The sequence below is a fragment of the Gorilla gorilla genome, chromosome X (assembly GCF_029281585.2).
Source record: "Gorilla gorilla gorilla isolate KB3781 chromosome X, NHGRI_mGorGor1-v2.1_pri, whole genome shotgun sequence".
NCBI lineage: Eukaryota > Metazoa > Chordata > Mammalia > Primates > Hominidae > Gorilla > Gorilla gorilla.
The window spans coordinates 85887501-85913753 of record NC_073247.2 but is presented as its reverse complement, the minus strand read 5'-3'; the positions used below and the strand labels follow the sequence as shown (position 1 = coordinate 85913753).

The 26253-nt window shown below is 39.0% G+C and overlaps 1 pseudogene; it reads left to right on the top strand.

Annotated features, from left to right (window-relative positions):
- The first annotated feature begins 5263 nt into the window (after positions 1-5263).
- Positions 5264-14421, top strand: LOC129530109 (E3 ubiquitin-protein ligase makorin-1-like; annotated as a pseudogene).
- The last annotated feature ends 11832 nt before the right edge of the window (positions 14422-26253 follow it).

Here is a 26253-nt window from a genome sequence, read left to right as displayed (position 1 = left end):
GAAGGGCATTGCCAATCCATCCAGCCAAAGATTTTAAGGTGCTTCTTACATCTTTGTGTTTATCCAGGCTGCTGTCTTTGTTTTTGGTGCCCACCTGGAGCTTAGGATATGCCATACCCTGTCAGTACTTTAAGTCCAGAAAGGTAGGAGCCAGAATCTCTAGATGTCGATAAAATGGTGGGAGTATTGGCTCTATGTTTCAGTTACTTGTATCTTTACGGTGAAGCTGAGCATGGATGTTAATCTCCCACTCTGTCTGCACTAAGCCAGGTAGTGGATGTGTGGCAAAATTCATATTCATGTTCAGGCTGCACCCTCTGATCCTAAGGAGATAGCTGCTGGATGTGAACCCATCGTATGTCCATCTGTTTGTTTTTTGTTGTCTAGGGTCACTAAGGAATGCAAAGCTTCATTAACTCTCAGAGAGAGTTTGTTAAGAAGGTAGCCTCTTGGGTGTGAGTATAGAAGTTGTGGCACATAGTGCATGGCCAAACTTCTTCCAGGAAGAATGGTAGGCCTGGGGTGGGCCAGAGAAAAGGCTCAGGAACTGCCAAGCTCTGGCTGCAGCTGCCAGTGGGCTATTGTTTGTTTGCCCCATTGGCTCCCCAGTGCAAGTTTATTAGAACTCAAGCTGTCAAGTAGCCACTGGGAGTGTGTGCCATACAGCCCTTCTGGAGAGAAAATGGGAGCTGCATATTCCTGCCCCTTTTTCACACTACTCAAAGGGGGCATCGTTTGTAAACATGTTTGCATACCTGTTAAGACCACGTCTTTGTTCTGTCATCTAAGGAGACTCATGTATGCCTAGTGCTTTCTCCTCCCAGAGCTAAGAAGTTTAGGATTGGGTTCTTTGGGAGAGCGCTGTAAAAGTTGTGACACTTGATTAGTGGCACAAACGTCTTCCAGGGAGAAACAGGGAGTTGCATTTTATTTTTTGACATGGAGTCTTAATGTGTTGCCTAGGCTGGCCTCAAACTCCTATGCTCAAGTGATCTTCTCATTTAAGCCTTAGCTGGGACTACAGGCACATGACACCACACCTGGAAGGAGCTTCATTTTAAAAATAAAATTTTAGATTCAGGGGATACATATGCAGTTTGTTAACATGGATATATTGTATGATGCTGAGGTTTAGGCTTCAATTGATGCTATCACCCAGATAGTAAGTATAGAACCCAATAAATAGTTTTTCAACCCTCCTTCCCATCTTTTGGAGTCTCCAGTGCCTATTGGTCCCACCTTTATATCTGTGTGTACCCAGTGGTTAATTCCTACTTATAAGAGAGAACATAAGGCTGGGCATGGTGGCTCAAGCCTGTAATCCCAGCACTTTGGGAGGCTGAGGTGGGCAGATCACAAGGTCAAGAGATTGAGGCCATCCTGGCCAACATGGTGAAAAGCCATCTCTACTAAAAATACAAAAATTAGCGGGGTGTGGTGGCGCTTGCCTCTAACCCCAGCTACTCGGGAGGCTGAGGCAGAAGAATCACTTAAACCCATGAGGCAGAGGTTGCAGTGAGCCGAGATCATGCCACTGCACTCCAGCCTGGTGACAGAGACTCTGTCTCAAAAAAAAAAAAAAAAAGAGAGAGAGAAAGAACATACAATATTTGGTTTCCTATTTTTGTATTAATTCAGTTAGGATAATGACCTCTAACTGCATCCATGTTGCTGCAAAGGACATAATTTCATTCTTTTTTATGGCTGCATAGGATTCCATGGTATATATGTACCATACTTTCTTTATCCAATCCACCACTGATGGGCACCTAGGTTGATTCTATATCTCTGCTATTGTGAACAGTGCTGCGATAAACATACAAGTGCATGTGTCTTATTGGTAGAACAATTTATTTCATTTGGATATGTATTATTTCATTTTGCATTGCTGTAAAGGAATACCTGAGCCTGGGTAACTTATAAAGAAAATAGGTTTATTTTGGCTAATAATTCTACAGACTACAAGAAGAATAGAGCCATGATCTGCTCTGGTGAGGGCCTCAGGAAGCTTAAAATCATGGCAAAAGGTGAAGGGGAAAAAGGTGCATCACATGGTGAGAGAGGAAGCAAGAGAGAGAGCCAAAGAAATGCTAGGCTTTTTTCAACCACCAGCTCTCATATGAACCAATAGAGCAAGAATTTACCCACAACCATGAGAGGGACACGTAGACATTCATATGAGAGATCTGCCATCATGACCAACACACCTCCCACCAGCCCTTACCTCCAACATTGGGTGGGGGGTGGTGGTCGTATTTCAGTACAAAATTTGGAAGGGACAAATATCCAAATGATATCATGTATATACCTAGTAATGAGATTGCTGGGTAGAATGGTAATTCTATTTTTATTTCTTTGAGAAATCTCAAAACTGCTTTCCACAGGAGCTAAACCAATTTACCATCCCACTAACAGTGTATAAGCATTCCCTTTTCTCTGCAACTTTGCCAACATCTTTTACTTTTTGACTTTTTATTAATAGCCAATCTGACCTATATGAAATAGTATCTCATTGTGGTTTTGATTTACATTTCTCTGGTATTAGTGATGTTGAGCATTTTTTAAAATACATTTGATGGCTGCATGTATGCCTTCCTTTAAGAAATGTCTGTTCATGACTTTTGCCTACTTTTTAATGGGGTTGTTTTTGCTTGTTGACTTGTTTCTGTTTCTTATAGGTTCTGGGTTTCAGTCCTTTGTCAATTACAAAGTTTTCAAACATTTTCTTCCCATTCAGTAGGGTGTTTGTTTACTCTGTTGAGAGTTTCTCTTGCTTTGCAGAAGCTCTCTAGTTTAATTTGGTCTTAATTGTCAGTTTTTGTTTGTGTTACATTTGCTTTTGAGGACTTAGTAATAAATTCTTTGCCTGCGTCAATATCTAGAAGAGTATTTCCTAAGTTTTATTCTAGGACTGTCTTAGTTTGAGGTCTTACATTCAAGTATTTAATCCACGTTGAGTTAATTTTTGTATATGGTGAGAAGTAGGAATCAACTTTCATTCTTCTGCATATGACTAGTTATGTTTCCCAGCACCATTTATTAAACAGGATGTCCTTTCCCCATTGCTTGTTTTTGTCAGCTTTGTCAAACATCATTTGGTTGTAGGTGTGTGGCCTTATTTCTGCATTCTCTATTCATTCCATTGGTCCATGCATCTATTTTTGTACCAGTCCCATGATATTTTGCTTACTGTAGCCTTGTAGTATAGTTTGAAGTCAGGTAATGTGATGCCTCCAGCTTTGTTTTTTTTGCTTAGGACTGCTTTGGTTATTTGGGTTCTTTTTAAATTCGTATGAGTTTTAGAATAGTCTTTTTTTCTGATTCTGTGAAAAAAGACTTGGTAGCTTGATAGGATTTGCATTGACTCTCTAGATTGCTTTGGTCAGTATGGACATTTTAATGATATTGATTCTTCCGATTCATGAGCATGGAATAGTTTTCCATTTGTATCATCTCTGATTTCATTCAGCAGTATTTGGTAGTTCTCCTCTTAGAGATTTTTCATCTTATCGGTTAGATATATGTTTAGATATTTTTGTGGCCGTTTTAAATGGGATTGCATTTTTATTTGGTTTTCAGCTTGAATGTCATTGTGTGTAGAAATGCTACTAATTTTTGTGCATTGATTTTATATACTTAAACTTGGCTAAAGTCGTTTGTCAGGTATATGAGTCCTTTGGAGAAACCTTTAAGGTTTTCTAGGTATAAAATTATGTCATCAGTGAAGAGAGAAAATTTGACTCCCTCTTTGGATGCTTTTATGTCTTTCTCTTGCCTGATTTCTCTGGCTAGGACTTCCAGCACTATGTTGAAAAGGAGTGGTGAGACATTCTTGTATTGTTTCACCTCTTGAGGGGAATGATTCCAGCTTTCGTCCATCCAGTATGATGTAGGCTTTGGCTTTTTCATAGATGGCTCTTATTGTTTTGAGGTATGTTCCTTTGATGCCTAGCTTGTTGAGAGTTTTTTGTTTTTTATTTTTTTAAATGAAAGAAAATTGGATTTCATTGAATGCTTTTCCTATATGTATTGAGATGATAATTTAGTTTTTGTTTTGAATTTTCTTTGTGGTGAATCATATTTACTGATCTGCATATGTTGAACCATCTTTTCATCTCAGGAATAAATCCTACTTGATTATGGCAGGTTATCTCTTTGATGTGCTGCTCAGTTCAGTTTGTAAGTATTTTCTGAGGCTTTTTGCATTTTTGATTTGGTTTTCAGCTTGAATGTTATTGTTGTCTAGAAACGCTATTAACATTTGTACATTTATTTTGTATCCTGAAACTTAATTGTTTGTCAAGTCTAGGAGGCTTGGAGGAATCTTTAAAGTTTTCTAGGTATAGATACATATCATCAGAGAAGAGAGATTATTTGTCTTCATCTCTTCCTATTTGGATGCCTTTTCTTTCTTTCTGCTTCCCTTTCTTCTTGATTTTTCATCAGGGATATTGTTCTATCATTTTCTTTTTGTGTATGTCTTTGTCAGATTTTCGTATCAGAATGATATTGGTTTCACAGAATGAGTTAGGAAGGAATCCCTCCTCAAATTTTTAAAACAGTTTCAGTAGGATTAGTACCAGCTCTTTGTATGTGGTAGAATTCAGCTGTGAAAGCTTCTGGTCCAGAGATTTTTTTTTTTTTTTTTTTTTTTTGGATGGTAGGTTTTTTATTACTGATTCAATTTTGTAAGTAACTGTTAGTCTGTTCAGGAATTCTATTTCCTCCTGCTTCAATCTTGGGAGGTTTTGTCTTTCTAGGAATTTTGGCATTTCCCTTAGATTTTCTAGTTTGCGTGTATAGAAATATTCACAGTAGTCTCTGAGGCTTTTCTGTATTTCTGCAGGATTAGTTGTAATGTCACCTTTGTCATTTCTGATTATACTTACTTGCATCTTTTCTCTTATTTTATTTCATTTTTGAGACGGAGTCTCACTCTGTTGCCCAGCCTGGAGTGCAGTGGCGCGATCTCGGCTCACTGCAACCTCCACCTCCTGGGTTCAAGTGATTCTCCTGCCTCAGCCTCCGGAGTAGCTAGGATTACAGGCCCATGCTACCATGCCCAGCTAATTTTTGTATTTTTAGTAGAGACAGGGTTTTACCATGTTGGCCAGGCTGGTCTCGAACTCCTGACCTCAAGTGATCCACCAGTCTCGACCTCCCAAAGTGTTGGGATTACAGGCGTGAGCCACCATGCCAGAACTTCTCTCTCTTTTTTGAAAATCTAACTAGGGTGGGCCAGGCACAGTGGCTCACGCCTTAATCCCAGCACTTTGGGAGGTGGAGGCTGGCGGATCACCCGAGGTCAGGAGTTCGAGACCAGCCTGGCCAACATGGTGAAACCCGTCTCTACTAAAAAATACAAAAATTAGCTGGGTGTGGTGGCAGGCGCTTGTAATCCCAGCTACTCGGGAGGCTGAGGCAGGAAGAATTGCTTGAACTCTGTAGGTGGAGGTTGCAGTGAGCCGAGATCGCACCACTGTACTCCAGACTGGGTGACAGTGCGAGACTCTGCACCAAAAACAAACAAACAAAAAACAAAAAACCCCCAAAAACAAAACAACATCAACAACAAAAACTTCTAGCTAGGGCGGAGGTGGCAGGGACCGAGCGGGTGCCTCAGTCTCCTTCCCCTCCCCTCGCCTGGCCTCGTGGTCTTCTCCCAGCAGCCAGACAGGAACTATATAATCCCGGAAGTTCCGGGGCTTTGCTGTGTGGGATAACCAGCAATGGCGAGGCTGTAGCTCCCGGAACAACAGCCACAACATTAGGAGTAGGAGCGGCAGTTGCGGCGGCAGTTGCGGCGGCAGCAGCAGCGGCCTCCCCAACCCTGGTCCCCACAGTCACCACCCCATCCCCTGGGGCAGACGGAGGCGGCGGTGGCAGCGACGGCAGCGGTGGCAGCGACGGCAGCAGCGGCAGCGACGGCAGCCATGGCAGTGACGGCTGGGCAGCCACGGCAGTGGCGGCGCAGCTGGACTAAACAGGTCACCTGCAGGTATTTTATGCATGGGGTTTGTAAGGACAGAGGTAACTGTGGATACTCGCATGACCTCTCTGACAGTCCGTATGGTGTAGTGTGCAAGTATTTTCAGCAAGGGTACTGTGTTTATGGTGACTGCTGCAAATATGAACATAGCAAGCCATTGAACCAGGAAGAAGGAACTGCTGCAGAGCTAACTACAAAGTCATCCCTTGCTGCTTCCTCAAGTCTCTCATCGATAGTTGAAATGAATACAAGCGAAGCTGAGTCAAGAAATTCAAACTTTGCAACTGTAGGAGCAGGTTCAGGGGACTGGGTGAATGCTATTGAGTTTGTTCCTGGGCAGCCCTACTGTAGTCCTACGGTACCTTCCTTCACTGAAGCACCCTTGCAGGGCCCAGTGACCAAGGAAGAATCAGAGAAAAAGCAAATTGCCATGGAAACAAAGAAGCAGCTGTGCCCCTTTGCTGCAGTGGGAGAGTGCTGATATGGGGAGAACTGTGTGTATCTCCACGGAGATTCATGTGACATGTATGGGCCACAGGTCCTGCATCCGATGGATACTGCCCAGAGATCACAGCGTATAAAATCGTGCATTGAGGCCCATGAGAAGGACATAGAGCTCTCATTTGCTGTGCAGCGCAGCAAGGACATGGTGTGTGGGATCTGCATGGAGGTGGTCTATGAGAAAGCCAACCTCAGCTAGCGCTGCTTTGTGGTCTTCTTCATCTGCAACCACACCTACTGTCTCAAGTGCATTTGGACGTGGAGGAGGGCTAAGCAATTTGAGAGCAAGATCATAAAGTCCTGCCCAGAATGCCAGATCACATCTAACTTAGTCATTCCAAGTGAATACTGGGTGGAGGAGAAAGAAGAGAAGCAGAAACTCGTTCAGAAATACAAAGAGACAATGAGCAACAAGGCGTGCACGTATTTTGATGAAGGACATGGGAGCTGCCCATTTGGAGGGAACTGTTTTTACAAGCATGCATAAAGAGGAAGAGAGAGGAGCCACAGAGACAGAAAGTGGGAACATTAAGCAGATATGGGGCCCAACAAAGGAACCACTTCTGGGAACTAATTGAAGAAAGAGAGAACAGCAACCCCTTTGACAGCAAAGAAGAGGTTGTCATCTTTGAGCTGGGTAAGATGTTACTTATGCTTTTGGCTTCAGGTAGGGACGGCAAACTGACAGACTGAAGATCAGTGGGAATTGTTTCATGATGAGCTGGAAGATTTTTTATTACTTGGATCTATAGCAGCCTTGTGTGGCATGTGATCTGGTCTGCTAACCCCAGACAGCAGCTGTCCCCTGTGGTGGTGTGGCAGTGCCTGTCTTCTCTCTGAGGCAAGCCTGTCAACTGCAGGTGCTGTCATAAGAATTTCTACCCAGGGCCTGTCTGTCTTCTCAACCCCTCACCTTTCCCCGAGGAGTGTGTTGTTTTCCCTGTTGAAAAAAGTTACAAAAATAAGTCTTAGTTTTTTGTAACACAAATTTAACTGTCAGACAGTGTAGATGTGTTGCATCATATGTTTTCAACCAGATTGTGTTTACGGACTTTTCAAACACTCATTTTGAGGACCCCAGGTTCAAAAGTAAAAGCAGTGGCCCTACTTTGGGATCCAAGAATAGGAGGGATGGGTGAAGGGACCTAAGTGGCCAATAGCCTTTTGCTCCAGACATGGGACATAGATCCTTGAGGTTTCTGGTGAAATCTGCACATCTGTGTTTTTGTATCTGTTCCCTACCCTGTAATCCCTACCACATGCACTTGTTCTGTGGTTTTGGTCTCTTGTTTAATTGCACACAAGTAATACTACTGGGTAACCAGAACCAGGTGCGAATGTGTTGAGATTTCTACTGTTTTGCATGATAGGAAAATTGAGAAAGAATACATATATAAGATATAGAGGCATAATGTCAATGGAAAGTTGGAAGTTGACTCCCAAGGGCTGACATGGTGTGTGTGAGTGTGGGTGTGTGATAAGCTTCTCATCCCTGCATAGATGCAGTATTCTTAGCCTTAGTAGAAAAACTTGGTTTAGTGGTTTAAGCCTTGTGTGGCAGATAGATCTTAAAGGACAAAGCAGTATATTGGTAGTTGTCAGTATAGCAGTGCTAGCTCCGTCTACATATAGATAAATGGGGTTAGCCATAAAGGTTAAAACTACCTGTTTATCCTATATATTAACAAAAACTGGGTCTTGGATACACAGTTGTATTTAATGTTTTACGATCTAGCCTTTCCAGTACAGGCACTTTCTGAAAAACCTTTGTCCTCATTTGGGGCATTTTGTTGTCGTATTTTTGTGTTTGCTTTTGTGGGTATTTGCCTTATTCCACCCCTGAACTTTCAGGTAGACAGATGTGATTCTAAACTCTGTTCTAAGGTGTTTATTGTAGTGGAGTAATGGGTTTGCAGTAATAAGTCATACTTTTCCATTGAAGGGGAGGGCTTGGGAATCCGTAAGACCAGCTAAAGTTAAGTTGTTGGAGTAATTCGTTGATTGGAAATTTTACTTCTATGTTTTGTCACTCTGTTTCCTGAAAATGATTCAGGGATGCTCCTGGTTTGTCCATCTACTGCTTTGATTCCTTGGATCCCACCCATTCTTTCACTTTACGAAAAACAAATAATTGTTGCAGAGGTCTCTGTATTTTGGAGCTGGCCTTTTGTAAGAAGTGCTTTTCCCAAATGAAACAGTTAAAAAGAAATCTAGCTAGCAGCCTATTAATCTTTTCTATCCTTTCAAAGAACAAAATTTTTATTTTGTTGATTTTATTTCTTTATTTTGCTATCCATTTTATTTAGTTCTGCTCTGATTTTAGTTATTTCTTTTCTCCTGCTAGCTTTGAGTTTAGTGCTTTTCTGAGTTTCTCGTCCCTTTAGGTGTTACATTAGGTTGTTAATTTGAGATCTTTCTATCTCCTTGATATAGACAGTAAGCACTATACTTTTGCCACATCCTTGGGGTTTTGGTGTGTTGTGTCTCTATTATCATTTGTTTCAAAGATATTTTTTGATTTCTGCCTTAATTTTGTTATTTATCCTACAGTCATTCAGGAGCAAGTTATTTAGTTTTCATGTATCTGTATGGTTTTGACAGTTCCCGTCAGTATTGATTTATATTTTTATTCCACTGTGATCTGAGAAGATGCTTGCTATGATTTTGATATTTTTAAATTTGCTGAGACTTGCCTTTTGACTGCATATGTGGTCAGTCTTAGAGTATGTTACATGTGGAAATGAGAAGAATGTATATTCTCTGGTTGTTGGGTGGAATATTCTGTAAATGTATATTAGGCCCAACTGGTCAAGTGTCAAATTTAAGTCCAGAATTTGTTAGTTTTCTGTCTTGATGATCTCTGTAATGCTTTCAGTGGGGTATGGAAGTCCCCCATTGTTACTGTGTGGCTGTCTAAGTCTTTTCCTAAGATTAGTAGTGATTGTTTTATAAATCTGGGTGCTCCAATGTTGGGTGCATATATATTTAGGATAGTTATGTTGGGAACAGGCCCCCCAAAATCTGGCCATAAACTGGCCCCAAAACTGGCCATAAACAAAATCTCTGCAGCACCGTGACATGTTCGTGATGGCCGTGATGCCCACGCTGGGAGGTTGTGGGTTTACCGGAATGAGGGTGAGAAACACCTGGCCCACCCAGGGTGGAAAACCGCTTAAAGGTGTTCTTAAACCACAAACAATAGCATGAGCGATCTGTGCTTTAAGGACATGCTCCTGCTGCAGGTAACTAGCCAGACCCATCCCTTTATTTTGGCTCATCCCATTGTTTCCCATAAGAAATACTTTTAGTTAATCTATAATCTATAGAAACAGTGCTTATCACTGGCTTACTGTTAATAAATACATGGGTAAATCTCTGTTTGAGGCTCTCAGCTCTGAAGGCTGTGAGACCCCTGATTTCCTACTCCAACTTCTATATTTCTGTGTGTGTGTCTTTAATTCCTCTAGCACTGCTGGGTTAGGGTCTCCCCAACTGAGCTGGTCTTAGGAAGTTAAATCTTGAATTACACACTTTATCATTATGTAATGCTGTTCTGTGTCCTTTTTTACTGTTGTTGATTTAAAGTCTGTTTTATGTGATATAAAAATAATAACCCCTGCTATTTTTTTAATTTCTATTTGCATGATAGATCTTTCTCTATCCCTTTAAACTGTGCCTCTAGGTGTCATTACATGTGACATATGTCTCTTGAACACAGCAGAAGTTTGAGTCTTGTTTTCTTATCTAATTTGCCACTTTATGACTTTTAAGTGGAGGATTTAGGTCATTTACACTCAAGCTTCATATTGATATGTAAGGTTTTTTTCCTGTTGTGGTATTCTTAGCTAGTTGCTTTGTGGTCTTGATTGTGTAGTTGCTTTATGGGGTCTGTGGGCTATGTTCTTATGTGTGCTTTTGTGGTAACGAATATTATTCTTTCATTACCATGTTTAGAATTCCCTTAAGCATCTCTTGTAGGGCCAGTCTTGTTGTGATGAATTCTCTTAGTGATTGCTCATCTGGCAAAGATTTTATTTCTCCTTTGTTTATGAAGCTTAGTTTAGCAGGGTATGAAATTCTTGGCTGGAATTTCTTTTCTTCAAGAATGTTGAAAATAGGCCCCTAATCTCTTCTGGCTTATATGGTTTCTGCTGAGAAGTCCACTGTTAGTCTGTTGGGATTCCCTTTACAGGTAATATGACTCTTTAGCTGCCTTTAAGATTTTTTATTTTGTGCTGACCTTGGAAACTGATGACTACGTGCCTTAGGGATAGTCATCTTGTATAGTATCTTGCAGGAGTTCTCTGTGTTTCTTTTATCTGCATGTGGACCTCTCTAGTAAGACTGGGGAAATTTTCCTGGGTTATATTCTCAAATATGTTTTCCAAGTTGTTTACTTTCTCCTCTTCTCTCTCAGGAATGCTAATGAATTGAAGGTTAGATCACCCTGCATAATCCCATATTTCTCAAAGGCTTTTCTAAAAAAAATTGTATTTTAGGTACAGGGATACATGTGCAGGATTGTTATATAGGTAAATTGCACATCATGGAGGTTGAGAGTACACATTGTTTCATTACCCAAGTAATAAGCATAGTACCTGATAGGCAGTTTTTAATCCACAGCCTTCTCCTACCCTCCACTCTCAAGTAGGTGCTGGTGTCTCTTGTTCTCTTCTTTGTATTCGTATGTACTCAATGTTTAGCTCCCACTTATAATTGAGAACATGTGCTATTTGATTTTTTGCTCCTGCATTAGTTTGCTTAGGATAATGAGCTCCAGTTCCATTCATGTTGCTGCGAAGGGCATGCTCTTGTTCTTTTTTATGGCTGTGTGGTATGCCATGGTGTATATGTACCACATTTTTTTTATCCTGTCAACATCGTTAGGCATCTAGGTTGAATTCATGTCTTTGTGGTTGTGAATAGTGCTATGAGGAACATACACATTCATGTGTCTTTATGGTAGAACAGTTTATATTCCTTTGTGTATATGCCCAATAATGGGATTGCTGGGCCAAATGATAGTTCCATTTTAAGGTATTTGATAAATCTCTAGACTGCTTTCTACAATAACTGAACTAATTTACATTCCCACCAGCAGTGTATAAGCATCCTCATTTCTCTGCAACCTCACAAGCATCTGTGTTTTTTTTAAATAGCCCTTCTGACGGGTGTCAAATGTGGAATGTTTTACCATTTCATATCCCAAGCATGGAATGTTTTGCCATTTCTTTGTGTCATCTCTGATTTGCTTCAGCAGTATTTTGTAGTTCTCCTTGTAGAGATCTTTAACCTCCCTGGTTAGCTGTATTCCTAGCCATTTTATTCTTTTGTAGCTGTTGTGAATGGGATTGTTTTCTTGATTTGGCTCTCAGCTTGGAGATTGTTGGTGTATAGATTATTAATAATAATTGTTTTAAATTTCTGATCATACAATTCCAACATCACTTCCATATCTGAGTGTGGTTTTGATGCTTGCTCTGTCTCTTTAAATTATGTATTTTGACCTTTATTATACCATGTAACTTTTTTTAACAGCTAGACAGAAGGTACTGGATAAAAAGAACCCTGGTAAGTGTTTTTTCAGTGATTTGATGGTAAAGTGTGGGGGGAAGGGAAGTGGTCCATGGTTCTATAAATTAGGTCTTAGCCTGTGCTTCTAAAATGTGAACCTCACCAATGCTTCTCAAACCTTTCTCCCCTGAGATAGGATGGCTAGAGTAATACTGAGTTCGATTTTTTTTCTTTCCTTATGTGGAAGCCTCCAAGGGGCTAGATTTGGGTATTTTCTTCTCCCAGGTCAGTTAGACTCTGATAAAATGCTAAAAGTTTAGGCTCTGGTAAGATAGTTTCTCTTTAGGGCAGGCCTTATTAAGAAAAATAAAATGCTCTGGCATATTAAAAAATGGTTTCCTTTTTCCTCTCCTTTTCAGAAGCATGGGATGATTTTTTCCCAATATTCACTGTGAGAATCTGTCAGGTAAAACTCGTAACTGTGTTTCCCCATTATTAGACATATCTCCAGAGTTTTTTACTCCCAGACTTGTCCACTCGAAGCCTCCAGTAATTTGTCAATTACAGTTCAGGTTTTTCTACCCTGGTACTGGTTCATGTTGAGGTTCTGCTTTGAGGTTTTTGCTCCAGTAAATTATGATTCTCTGTATTCATCTGTCTGTCTCTCTGATTTGGGGGACAGTAATTTTCCCTTTGATTTCAGTTTTCTGACAGTTAAAAAGAGTTGCTTGCTTTTCAGTTTGATCAGCCTATAACTTGTTGTTAAGGTGAAGTGACAACCTCCAAGCTCCTTACATGCCAAACAGAAGCTGGAAATTACCCATTCTCTTTTATGACCACATAGTACTCCACTGTATATATGTATAATCTATGTCTAATCACTTTCCTATGTGTGTGCATTTAGGTTGTTTCTAATGCTTTGCAATTGAAACTATTCCACAATGAATAACCTTGATCATTTGCATTTTTACATTGTTGGAAATTTAATTTCTGGATAGATTTCTAAAATGAAATTTTTAGTTTAAAATGTAAGGGTATATGTAGCTTCATTAGGTATTATTGTTAAATTTATCTCTAGAAAAATTTTGACAATTTGCATTCCTGCTAGCAAAGGGTAAGAGTGGCTTTTTCCCCTGGCCTCACCAACAGAATGTCTTTTTGTATTTTAAAATTTTTCCAGCTTGATAGGTGAGGAATGAAGAAAGTTTGAATATTTTTTGTATGTTGTAGGTCAATTTTTACATATTTATGTGAATTATCTATAAACTTTCCCCTATTTTTCTCTCAAGTATTTGGTACTTTGCCCCTCAATTGTGTGTGTTTGTGTGTGTGTGTATGTACATATGTAAGTATATGTGTATGTGTATATATGTATAGTCACACACATATATATACATATGTATGTATAGTCACACATATATATACATATATATATATATAAAATGTATATTAGCCCTTTGTCTTTGGGATATGTTACAAATATGTTTTCCCCATTATCAGTTTTCCTTTGACTTATCTTCATTTTCATACAAACAGTTTCTCTTTTATTTACTCAATTTTATCAATATTTTCTGCTATGACCTCCAAATTTTCATTCATATTTAGAATGTCTTTGTGTACATGAAACTTAAAGAGGATATGACCTATGTTTTCTTTTAGTATGTTGTCATTTTTTTTTCAGTTAGACCTCTAAATCATTTGGCATAAAGTGTTGTTTATATTATAAGATATAGAACTATTTTTTCTTTTTCCAAGTTTCTATGCAGTTGTCCCAGTGAAACAATAAAAATCCATTTTTTTCTAGTGATTTGATTTTCTTTAGTGATTTGATACGTGACTGTTATTATCTACTAAATATTCACATCTACTTAGACCTGTTTTTGGACTTTCTATTCTGTTATACTTATCTATTTGCGCTTCCATCTACCAGTATGTTGCTCTTTTAATTATAGAGGCTTCCATGTATGTTTTATTGTTGATGATGATATTCCCTAGTCATATTGTCTCAGTTTATTTTATTATTTTATTTCTTCTTCAACTCACCTAGGTATAAATTATTTTATGTTTACATATCTAATGGACCCTAAATACCTACCACATTAAAAGTTGATTTTAGGATAAGTTCCTGACAGCATCTTGTTTTCTTGCCTTTGAGTCTTTTTTTTTTTTTTTCATTGAAAGTAGAATGTAGCACAAAAAAAAAATGCGTTCAATTTGGTTGGGTTTCAATTAATGAAAGTTTTGTTCTATCTGCTTAATGGGTTAATAAAAGCAACTTTAGCACTGGGAAAAAATTATTTTTTTGTCTCAGTTTTTTGTATTCTTTCTTGCTTGTTTTCATATATGAACTTAAATATCAATTTTAATGATATTGCAAATTCTTGGCATTTTTATTAGGATTCCAGTTGTGTTTTAAATTTTTCCTCACACTTTTTGCATATTTCTCGTTAAATATACTTATAGGTAATCTTATTTAAAATTATTTTACATGAGATATTCTCTACTGTATTTTTTCAATCAATAACAGTTTATTTTAATTTTATGTCAGAAAGTTTCAACAACAAAAATTTTAACATGTGGTGTTAGAAAATATTTTCATAAGATCAAATTTATTGTAAACATGTGTTTACACTTTGTGTTGAAATCCATTTAAACTTGCATTTTACTTTATTTTTGATTTTTGAAACACCAATATTTTTATTTACTTATTTAAATTATTTTGTAAATTTCAACTTCTATTTTAGATTCAGGGGTACATATGTAGGTTTGTTACACTGGTATATTGCATGATACTGAGGTTTGGGGTTATGATTGATCTTATCACCCATGTAGTAAGCATAGTACCCAATAGGTAGTTTTTCAATTCTTCCACTCCTCCCTGCTCCCCACTTATGGAGTCCCCAGTGTTTATTGTTCCATCTGTGTCCATGTGTCCCAAATCTTTAGCTCCTACTGATAAATGTGAAGATGGAGTATTTGGTTTTCTGTTCTTGTGTCAGTTCACTTTGGATAATGACCTCCAGCTGCATCCATGTTGCTGCAGAGGACATGATTTCATTATTTTTTATGGTACATATTTTCCATGGTATATATGTACCACATTTTGTTTACCTAATCCACCATTAATGGGCATTTAAGCTAATTCTGTGTCTTTGCTATTGTGAATACTATTGCTATAAACATACAAGTGCATATGTCTTTTGGTGGAATGATTTATTTTCCTTTGGGTGTATACCCACCAATGGGATTGCTATGTTGAATTGGTAATTCTGTTTTAAGTCCTTTGAGAAATCTCCAAATTGCTTTCCACAGTGGCTGAACTAAATTACATTCTCACCAACAGTGTATAAGAGTTCCTTTTGCTCCACAGCCTCACCACCATCTATTATTTTTTGACTTTTTAATAATAGCCATTGCAATGGATGTGAGATGATATCTCATTAATTTGTATTTTTTTTCTTAAACTTTTATTTTAGGTTCAGAGGTACATGTGCAGGTTTCTTATATAGGCAAACTCATGTTTGCCTATAAAAGAACAAACAGGAGTTTGTTGTACAGATTATTTTGTCACCCAGGTACTAAGCCTAGTACCCAATAGTTATATTTTTCTGATCCTCTCCCTTCTGTCAACCTCCACCCTCAAGGAGACACCTGTGTCTGCTTTTTTTCCCTTTGTGTCCATGTATGTTCATCATTTAGCTCCCACTCATACGTGAGAACATGTGGTATTCAGTTTTCTGTTCCTGCATTAGTTTACTAAGGATGATGGCATTCAGCCCCAATTATCATTAATTGCAAAGGACATGATCTCATTATTTTTATGGCAGCATACTATTCCATGGTGTATATGTACCACATTTTCTTTATCCAGTCTACCATTGATGGGCATTTAGGTTGATTCCATGTCTTTGCTATTGTAAATATTGCTGCAGTGAACATACACATACATGTGTCTTTATGATACAATGATTTATATTTTGGGTGGTATATACCCAGAAATGAGATTGCTGGGTCGAATGGTACTCCTGTTTTTAGTTCTTTAAGGAATTTCCACACTGCTTTCCACAATTGAACAAACTTACACTCCTGCCAACATTGTAGAAGTGTTTACTTTTTTCTACAACCTCACCAGCATCTGTTATTTTTTGACTTTTTAGTAATAGCCATTCTGACTGGTGTGAGATAGTATATCCTTGTGGTTTTGATTTTCATTTTGCTTATAATCAGTGATACTGAGCTTTTTCTTATGCTTGTTGGCTGCATGTATGTCTTTTGAAAAAGGTCTATTCATATCCTTTGTGTACTTTGTGTATGTGTGTGTGTGTGTGTGTGTGTGTGAGCAACAAGGCTGTTTATTTCACCTGGGTGCAGGAAGGCTGATTCGGAAAAAGGAGTCAGCCCCTTTGTGCACTTTTTAATGGGGTTGCCTCTTTTTTTCTTATAAATATGTTTAAGTTATTTATAGATGCTGGATATCAGGCATTTGTCAGATGCATAGTTTGCAAATATTTTCTCCCTTTGTGTAGTCTGTCTGCTTACTCTGTTGATAGTTTCTTTTGCTGTGAAGAAGCTCTTTAGTTTAAACTATTAGATTCCATTTGCCAATTTTTGCTTTTGTTGCAATTGCTTTTGGTGTCTTTATCATGAAATCTTTACCAGTTACTATGTTCAGATTGGTATTGTGTAGGTTGTTTTTGAGGGTTTTTATAGTTTTGGGTTTTACATTTATTAATCCATCTTGAGTTGATTTTTGTATATGATGTAAGGAAGGGAACCAGCTTAAGTCTTCTGCATCTGGCTAGCCAGTAATCCCAGCACCATTTATTGAATGAGGAGTCCTTTCTCCATTGATTGTTTTTGTCAGCTTTGTCAAAGATCAGATGATTGTGGGTGTGCGGCCTTATTTCTGGACTGTCTATCCTGTTTCATTAGTCTATGTGTCTATGTGTCTGTTTTTGTACCAGTACCATGCTGTTTTGGTTACTGTAGCCCTGTTGTATAGTTTGAAGTCAGCTAATGCGTTACCTCCACTTTCGTTCTTTTTGCTTAGGATTGCCTTGGTTATTCGTGCTCTTTTTTGGTTCCGTATGAACTTTAAAATAGTTTTCTCTAGTTTTGTGAAGAATGTCAATGGTAGATTTATAGAAATGGCATGGAATATGCAAATTGCTTTGGGTAGTGTGGTCATTTTAATGATATTGTTTATTCCTATCCATGAGCATGAAATGTTTTTCTTTTTGTTTGTGTCATCTCTGATTTCTTTGAGTAATGTTTGTAATTCTCATTGTAGAGATCTTTCACCTCCCTGGTTAACTGTATTCCTAGTTATTTTACTCTTTTTGTGGCAGTTGTGAATGGAATAGCATTCTTAATTTGCCTCTCCACTTGGCTCTTGTTGGTGTATAGGAATGCTAGTCACTTTTGTACTTTGATTTTGTATCCTGAAACTTGTTGAAGTTGTTTGTCAGGTTAAGGAGCTTTTGGGCTGAGACTATGAGGTTTTCTATATGTAGAATCATTTCATCTGCAAACAGGGATAGTTCAACTTCCTCTCTTCCTATTTGCATGCCTTTCATTTTTTTCTCTTGCCTAATTGCTGTTGCCAGGACTTATAATATTATGTTGAATAGGACTGGTGAGAGAGGGCATCCTTGTCTTGTTCAGGTTTTCAAGGGGGAATGCTTCCAGCTTTTGCCCATTTAGTGTGATGTTGGCTGTGGGTTTGTCATAAATGACTTACTATTTTGAGGTATGTTCCTTCAATATGTAGTTTATTGAGAGTTTTTAACATGAAGGATGTTGAATTTTGTTAAAAGCATTTTCCACATCTACTGAGATAATCATGTGGTTTTTGTTTTTAGTTCTGTTTATGTGATGAATCACATTTGTTGATTAGTATATGTTGAAGCAACTGCATCCTAGGGATAAAGCATACTTGATCATGGTAGATTAGTTTTTTGGTGTGCTTCTGGATTTGATTTGCCAGTATTTTGTTGAGGATGTTTGCATCAATGTTCATTAAGGGTATTGGCCTGAAGTTTTCTTTTCTGTTGTGTCTTTGCCAGGTTTTGGTATCAGAATGATGCTGGTCTCAAAGAATGAGTTGGGGAAAAGTCCCTTCTCCTCAAGTTTTTGGAATAGTGTCAGTAGGAATTGTATCTGCTCATCTTTTTACATCTGGTAGAATTTGTTGTGAGTCCATCTGGTCCTGGGCTTTTTTTCTGGTTTGTAGGCTATTTATTACTGATTCAATCCTGGTTAGTGGTAACATCCCCTTTTTCATTTCTAATTCTGTCTGTTTGCATCTTCTCTCTTCTTTATTAGTCTAGCTAGCAGTGTATCTATATTACTGTTTTTTTTTCAAATAAAAAACTCCTGGCTTTGTTAAATTTTTTAATGGATTTTTGTGTCTTGATCTTCAGTTCAGCTCTGATTTTGGTTATTTCTTGTCTTCCACTAGCGTTGGGTTCAGTTTGTTCTTGCTTCTCTAGCTTTTCTTCTTGGGATGTTAGGTTGTCAATTTAAGATTTTCTAACTTTTTGATGTGAGTGTTAGTGCTGTAGATTTTCCTCTTAACACTGCCTTAGGTGTGACCCAGAGATTCCACTATGTTGTATTTTTGTTCTCATTAGTTTCAAAGAACTTTATTTCTGCCTTAATTTTATTATTTACCCAAAAGTCATTCAGAAGCAGGTTGTTTAATTTCTATATAATTGTATGGTTTTGAGCAATTTTCTTAGTCTTGATTTCTACTTTTATTGTGCTGTGGTCCAAGAGAGGGGTCAAAATGATTTTAGTTATTTTACATTTGCTGATTGTTTTATGTTTGATTGTGTGGTCAATTTTAGAGTATGTGCCATGTGGCATGAGAAGAATGTATATCCTGTTGTTTTGGGGTGGACAGTTCTGTAGATGTCTGTCAGGTCCATTTGGTCTAGTGTTGAGTTCAGGTCCTGCATATCTTTGTGAATTTTCTGCCTTGATGTATACTGTCTAGTACTGTCACTGGAGTGTTGATATATCCAACTATTATTGTGTGGGAGTCTACATTTATTTGAAGGTCTCTAAGAGCTTGTTTTATGAATCTGGGTGCTCCTTTGTTGGGTGCATACATATTCGGGATAGTTAGGTCTTTGTCTTTTTTGATCCTTGTTGGTTTAAAGTCTGTCTGAAATCAGGATTGCAACCTCTGCTTTTTTTTTCTGTTTTCCATTTTCTTGGTAGATTTCTCTTTTTCCCTTTATTTTGAGCCTGTTGGTGTCATTGCATGTGAGTTGTGTCTCTTGAAGATAACATAGTTTCGGGTCTTGCTTCTTTATCCAACTTGCTACTCTGTGCCATTCATTTGGGGTGTTTAGCTCATTTACATTCAAGATTAGCATTAGGTATGTGTGGATTTGATCCTGTCATCATGTTGTTAGCTCCTTATTTTGCAGACTTATTTGTGTGATTGCTTTATCATGTCACTGGTCTGTGTACTTAAGTGTTTTTTTGTAGTGACTGGTAATGGTCTTTCCTTTCCATATTTAGTACTTCTTTTAGTAGTTCTTGTAAGGTAAGTTTGGTGGTAACAAATTTCTTCAGCATTTGCTTGTCTGAAAAGGATCTTACTTCTCCTTCATCTATGAAGCTTAACTTAGCTGGATATGCAGTTCTTGGTTGGAATTTCTTATTTTTAAGAATGTTGAATATAGGCTCACAATCTCTTCTGGCTTTTAGGATTTCAGCTGAGAGGTCCACTGTTTGTCTGATGGACTTCCCTTTGTAGATGACCTGTCCTTTCTTTCTAGGTGCCTTTAACCTGTTTTTTTCATTTCAATCTTGTAGAATCTGATGATTATGTGTCTTGTGGATGATCTGGTAAAGTATTTTGCGAGGGTTCTCTGCATTTCTTGAATTTGGATGTTGGCATATCTAGCTAGGTTGGGGAAGTTTTCACGGATCATATGCTAAAATAACGTTTTCCAGGTTGATTCCATTCTCCGTATCTCTTTCAGGGACACAAATGAATTGTAGATTTGGTCTTTTTATATAATCCCATATTTCTCAAAGATTTCGTTCATTCCTTTTTCTTTTTTTTTTTTATTCTTGTCTGACTGTCTTATTTCAGAAAGCCAGTCTTTAAGCGCTGAGATATTTTCCTCTGCTTAGCCTATTCTACCGTTAATACTTGTGATTGCATTATGAAATTCCTGTAGTATGTTTTTCAGCAATATCAGGTTGGGTTATATTCTTTTCTCTACTGGCTATTTTGTCTGTCAGCTCCTGTATTATTTTATTGTGAGTCTTGGCTTCTTTGGATTGTGTTTCAATGTTCTTCTAAATCTTGATGATCTCCATTCCTATCTATATTCTGAATTCTGTTTTTGTCATTTCAGCCATCTCAACCTGGTTAAGAACCCTTTGTTGCAGAACTAGTGTAGTCATTTGGAGGAAATAAGGCACTTTGGCACTTTAGCTTTTTGAATCTTCAGAGTTCTTGTGCTGGTTCTTTCTCAACTTTGTAGACTGATGTTTCTTCAGTCTTTAAGGTTGCTGGCTTGTGGATTTTTTTTTCTTTTATCCTATTTGATCACCTTGGGGATTTGATTGTAGTACACAGTACATTCAGTTGACTGGCTTCATTACTTGAAGATTTTAGGGTGCCAAGGAAAACTTGGGACTCCTGGACTGTACGCCCTATCTCTGGGGGACTGGTATCAGGCTCCAGCTTTGATCTCTGGCTCCTTGAGGTAAGGAACCTTCTGTGCTGGAGAGGCTGAGGTGTTCCCAGATGCTGGTCACAATACTCCAATGGTTGGTACCATCCAAAGCATTTTGCAGGGTGGTGGCAGTGGGATCGTCCTTGTTTGCATATGCTGGCAGCAGTGGCAGTAGCAACTCAACAGATTTCTTGCTCGTTGGTAATGGCAAGGTGGTAGCAGGCACAGGGGTGCTGGCCTCCATGTGGGCTTTTGCAGCCACAGTAGTGGCAGTATGGCTCATGGGCAGGGGCCCCTGCTGGGGACTGTGCAAGTATTTGTGACGGTGGTGGTGTTAACATGGGGGTGAGGTGCTGGTGGTTGCAGGACTGTGTGCACCTTCTGTGTGCATTCACGCTGGCACTGGTGGCTGCTCAGGGCTGGAGGTGGGTTAGCTGTTTTCTGTGCCTAGTTTTGTGTTGGCAGCCTCAGTGCAGGGGCAGGGCACTGGTGGGGGTGGGACTGATGGGCTTCATGCCCACCAATGCTCCCATGACAGTGGCGGTGCAGGGGTGGGGAGTGGGTGAAGTGTACTCACACCAGCAGCAGTGGCATGGCAAGGTGCATACACACACATGAACTGGTGGGGAAGGAAAGGAAAGACTAGGTCACCTCATGCACACATGTGCTGGCAAAGTGATTGGATGGTGGGGATGGGCAAATACCTGGAGGCAAAATGGTATGTGGGAGAGTCTGCAGTTGAGGGATGGTACAGGTCAGCTGGTGTGTCCACTGGGGCTGCTCTGCTGGAGCACTCTGCTGTCAGGTGTGGTCTGCCAGTGCTGGAGCTATGATGTGGCACCCCAGGAGGTACCTGGGGGCTGCACTGTAAGCAGGTGCGGCTAAGCTGGGGCCCTAGGAGAGGCCAGCAGACCAAGGAGTGCTCTGGTCGGACTAGCCCCATTTCATGGGCAAGACTGCCTTTCAGAGTTCAGGCCCAACAGTTCCCCTAGGGCTAATATCTATGGGAGCAAGTCAAGCCTAGGTGGATGGGTGTCCCTGGCCACGGTCCACTACAGATACTCTCACATCAAACCCTCTAGGCTCCATACTGGCTGGAGTTCTGCCTCTACCACTTCCCTAAGCAGCTTTCCCTGCCAGCCCAAGTTTCTGTGGTGGTCATGGGGTGTCCTCCTGCTGGGACTCCAGAGGCCTGTGGTGAGAGCAGGTTGTTCCTTGCCTGTTCAACTCATCCCGTCTGCAGGAGTTGTTAGGGGCCATGAATTAGTCCTGGTGCACAGTAGCTTGGTACAGGGTTCCCAGCTTCCTCCCCCTTTTGTCTTCCTCTTTGTCTTCCCTTCATCCACTCTCGATGCTTTCCCTCTGAAGATCTGCTAGGAGTGCACCAGTCTTCCCAAAGTCCTGGCCTGTCAGTGGGAGATGTTCCTTCTGGCTGCATTTAGACAGCCATCTTGGAGCAGGAATCTTTGTGCCTCCAATGCGCTGGTTTCCTCGCCTTTTAATCCTCAGAATAGTGATTTTTTTCTTTGCTTTCCTTTCTAAAGTACTTCTGCTTTGGTGGGGCACTGTTTTTCCCTTTAATCTTCTTCCCTTCTTTCCTTTATGTAAGTCAAATGAATCTCCCATTTATCCTAAACAACCTCAGAGAGAGCCTAGTTTGTTCCTTTTGTTGTTGTTGTTCAACTTATTATTTTAGTAAAATCAGAATAAACACAGCACATGCACTGCTAGCATCTAAAACTAATAGAGTAAGCAGTTACTAAACTTACAGTGACTAGAGGTTCAATGATTACATTCAGCAATTCCATTCTTTATTTACTGAAAATATTGCTGGCTGATAAAACTGAATGTAAACGTTACTGATTATGGCAATACACAAAAATAACCATGTTTGAGGATTGCAAATATGCCAGACAATCACTGAAAACCAAACCAAACCAAACGCAAAACTAAACAAAACTCAGATAACCTTTTGTGGATGTGGACACTTCATATTAGTGTTTAGAAGTGTTTCATTAATGTCTTATGACAAGTATATCAAAACGTTGGCATGTTTTAATTTCAAGTTGACAATTTTGTCTTAAATTTTCTCAGAAAATTACAGCTATATTGCCAATGCTGGATCTGCTTAATTTGACTCAAGTTTAATAAGACTTAACATTAAAAGCTCACACTACCCCGAAATACATTATTTCTCATATGGTGACATGCAACATTCAAGTACCAGTGTTTTTTGTCCTGTCTTTTGGTCAAGTTTCTTTAAACTTTCAAAGAATCATTTTTAAGCTTACAAAAATAAATATTTGTCAAAAATGTTTAATAAATATTACACAACTAGCAGTAAAAAGTATCTAAAATCTGTTGTGTGCAAATAGTTTTCTTCTCAACTATTATTCCATGCTCCCAAATTAAATTTTAGAATCTACTTCTTGACAAGCTGCATTCAACAATCTCCAAGAGACAAAATAACATTGGAAGTTTGGGGATATGCACACAAGACATACATATATAAAAGTCTCTGAATGTGCAGTAAAATAAGAACTTTGTAAAACATTATGGGTAAAATGTACAGGAGACGAATCCTATACTAAATGAAATAGCACCATAACAAATGGCCTCAATACTGTCAAGTGCACCTACTGATAAGTTTTAGAACAAGGCACAATACACCTGAAAATCGATTGCACTTTAAGAAATTTTTGCCAACTTCTTATACCACTGTAAAGATTTGTTTCTAGCCACAAAATCTACAGAATTCCGAGTGGGAGAGGTATTTTTAGTGGTGGACAATCATACTTGGCCAAATTTAGCTTAAGAGACTATAAATACAATGGAAACCTATGTAACTAAAATACGCTAAAACTGCACTATATACAACACACACCATATGCAGCTTAGTACATATTTACAACCTGTGTAATCTCAACGATTTCTGTTTGTTATTCTTAGATTTGCAAAGTCTGCATGTATAAGCCACTTTAACATTTCGATGCAGCTTTAACAGAGCAATATAAATCTGCATTAAGTTAAAGCCTGCTGCATAATCCTTCCTGTTCATACTCCTTTTTTTTTTTTAATTTTACTTTAAGTTCTTGGATACTTGTGCTGAATGTGCAGGTTTGTTACATAGGTATACATGTGCCATGGTGGTTTGCTGCACCTATCAACTTGTCATCTAGGTTTTAAGCACTGCATGCATTAGATATTTGTCCCAATGCTCTCCGTCCCGTTTATTCCCACCCCCTGACAGGCCCTGGTGTGTGATGTTCCCCTCCTTGTGCCCATGTGTTCTCATTGTTCAACTCTGACTTATGAGTGAGAAAATGCAGTGTTTAGTTTTCTGTTCCTGTGTTAGTTTGCTGAGGATGATGGTTTCCAACTTCATCCACGTCCCTGCAAAGGACATGAACTCATTCTTTTTATGGCTGCATAGTATTCCCTGGTGTATATGTGCCATGTTTTCTTTATCCAGTCTATCATTGATGGACATTTGGTTGGTTCCAAGTCTTTGCTATTGTAAATAGTGCTGCAGTAAACATACATGTGCATGTGTCTTTATAGTCGAATGACTTATAATCTTTTGGGAATGTACTCAGTAATGGGATTGCTGGGTCAAATGGTATTTTTGGTTCTAGATCCTTGAGGAATCACCACACAGTCTTCCACAATGGTTAAACTAATTTACACTCCCACCAACAGTGTAAAAGTGTTCCTATTTCTCTACATCCTTGCCAGCATCTGTTGTCTCCAGACTTTTTAATGATTACCATTCTAACTGGCATGAGATGGGTATCTCATTGTGATTTTGATTTGCATTTCTCTAATGACCAGTGATGATGAGCTTTTTTTCATGTTTGTTGGCTGCATAAATGTCTTCTTTTGAGAAGTGTCTGTTCATATCCTTTGCCCACTTTTCGATGGGGTTGTTTTTTTCTTGTAAATTTGTTTAAATTCCTTGTAGATTCTGAATATTAGACCTTAGTCAGCTGGATAGATTGCAAAGATTTTTCTCCCATTCTTCAGGTTACCTGTTCACTCTGATGCTAGTTTCTTTTGCTGAGCAGAAGCTCTTTTGTTTAATTGGATTCCATTTGTCAGTTTTGGCTTTTATTGCCATTGCTTTTGGTATTTTAGTCATGAAGTCTTTGCCCATGCCTATGTCCTGAATGTTATTGCCTAGGTTTTCTTCTATTGTTTTTATGGTTTTAGGTCTTACGTTTAAGTCTTTTTTTTTTTTTTTTTTTTAGGTGGAGTTTCACTCTTGTTGTCCAGGCTAGAGTGCAATGGCACCATCTCGGCTCCCCACAACCTCCGCCTCCTGGGCTCAAGGGATTCTCCTACCTCAGCCTCCCAAGTAGCAGGGATTACAGGCATCCACCACCACGCCAGGCTAATTTTGTATTTTTAGTAGAGATGGGGTTTCTGCATGTTGGTCAGGCTGGCCTTGAACTCCTGACCTCAGGTGATCCGCCCGCATCGGCCTCCCAAAGTGCTGGGATTACAGGTATGAGCCTCCGCGCCCAGCCACGTTTAAGTCTTTAATCCATCTTGAGTTAATTTTTGTATAAGGTGTAAGGAAGGGGTCCAGATTCTCTTTTCTGCATATGGCTAGCCAGTTTTCCAAGCACCATTTATTAAATAGGGAATCATTTCCCCATTGCTTGTTTTTGTCAGATTTGTCAAAGATCAGATGGTTGTAGATGGTGGTGTTATTTCTGAGGCCTCTGTTCTGTTCCATTGGTCTATATGTCTGTTTTGGTACCAGTACCATGCTGTTTTGGTTACTATAGCCTTGTAGTATAGTTTGAAGTCAGATAGAGTGCTGCCTCCAGCTTTGTTCTTTTTGGTCAGGATTGTGTTGGCTATATGAGCTTTTATTTGGTTCCATATGAAATTTAAAATAGTTTTTTCTAGTTCTGTGAAGGAAGTCACTGGTAGCTTGATAGGAATAGCATTGAATTTATGAATTACTTTGGGCACTATGGCCACTTTCATGATATTGATTCTTCCTATCCATGAGCATGAAATGTTTTTCCATTTGTTCGTTTCCTGTCTTACTTCCTTGAGGAGTGGTTTGTAGTTCTCCTCGAAGAGGTCCTTCACGTCCCTTGTAAGTTGTATTCATAGGTATTTTATTTCTTTGTAGCAATTTTGAATGGGAGTTCACTGATGATTTTGCTCTCTGCTTGTCTATTATTGGTGTATAGGGATGCTTATGATTTTTCCACATTGATTTTGTATCCTGAGACTTTGCTTAAGTTGCTTATCTGCTTAAGGAGTTTTTGGACTGAGATGATGGGGTTTTCTAAATATATAATCATGTCATCTGCAAACAGAGACAATATGACTTCCTCTCTTCCTATTTGAATACCCTTTATTTTTGTCTTGCCTGATTTCCCTGTCCAGAACTTCCAATACTGTGTTGAATAGAAGTGGCGAGAGAGGGCATCCTTGTCTTGTGCCAGTTTCCAAAGGGAATGCTTTCAGCTTTTGTCCATTCAGTATGATATTGGCTATGGGTTTGTCATAAATAGCTCTTATTATTTT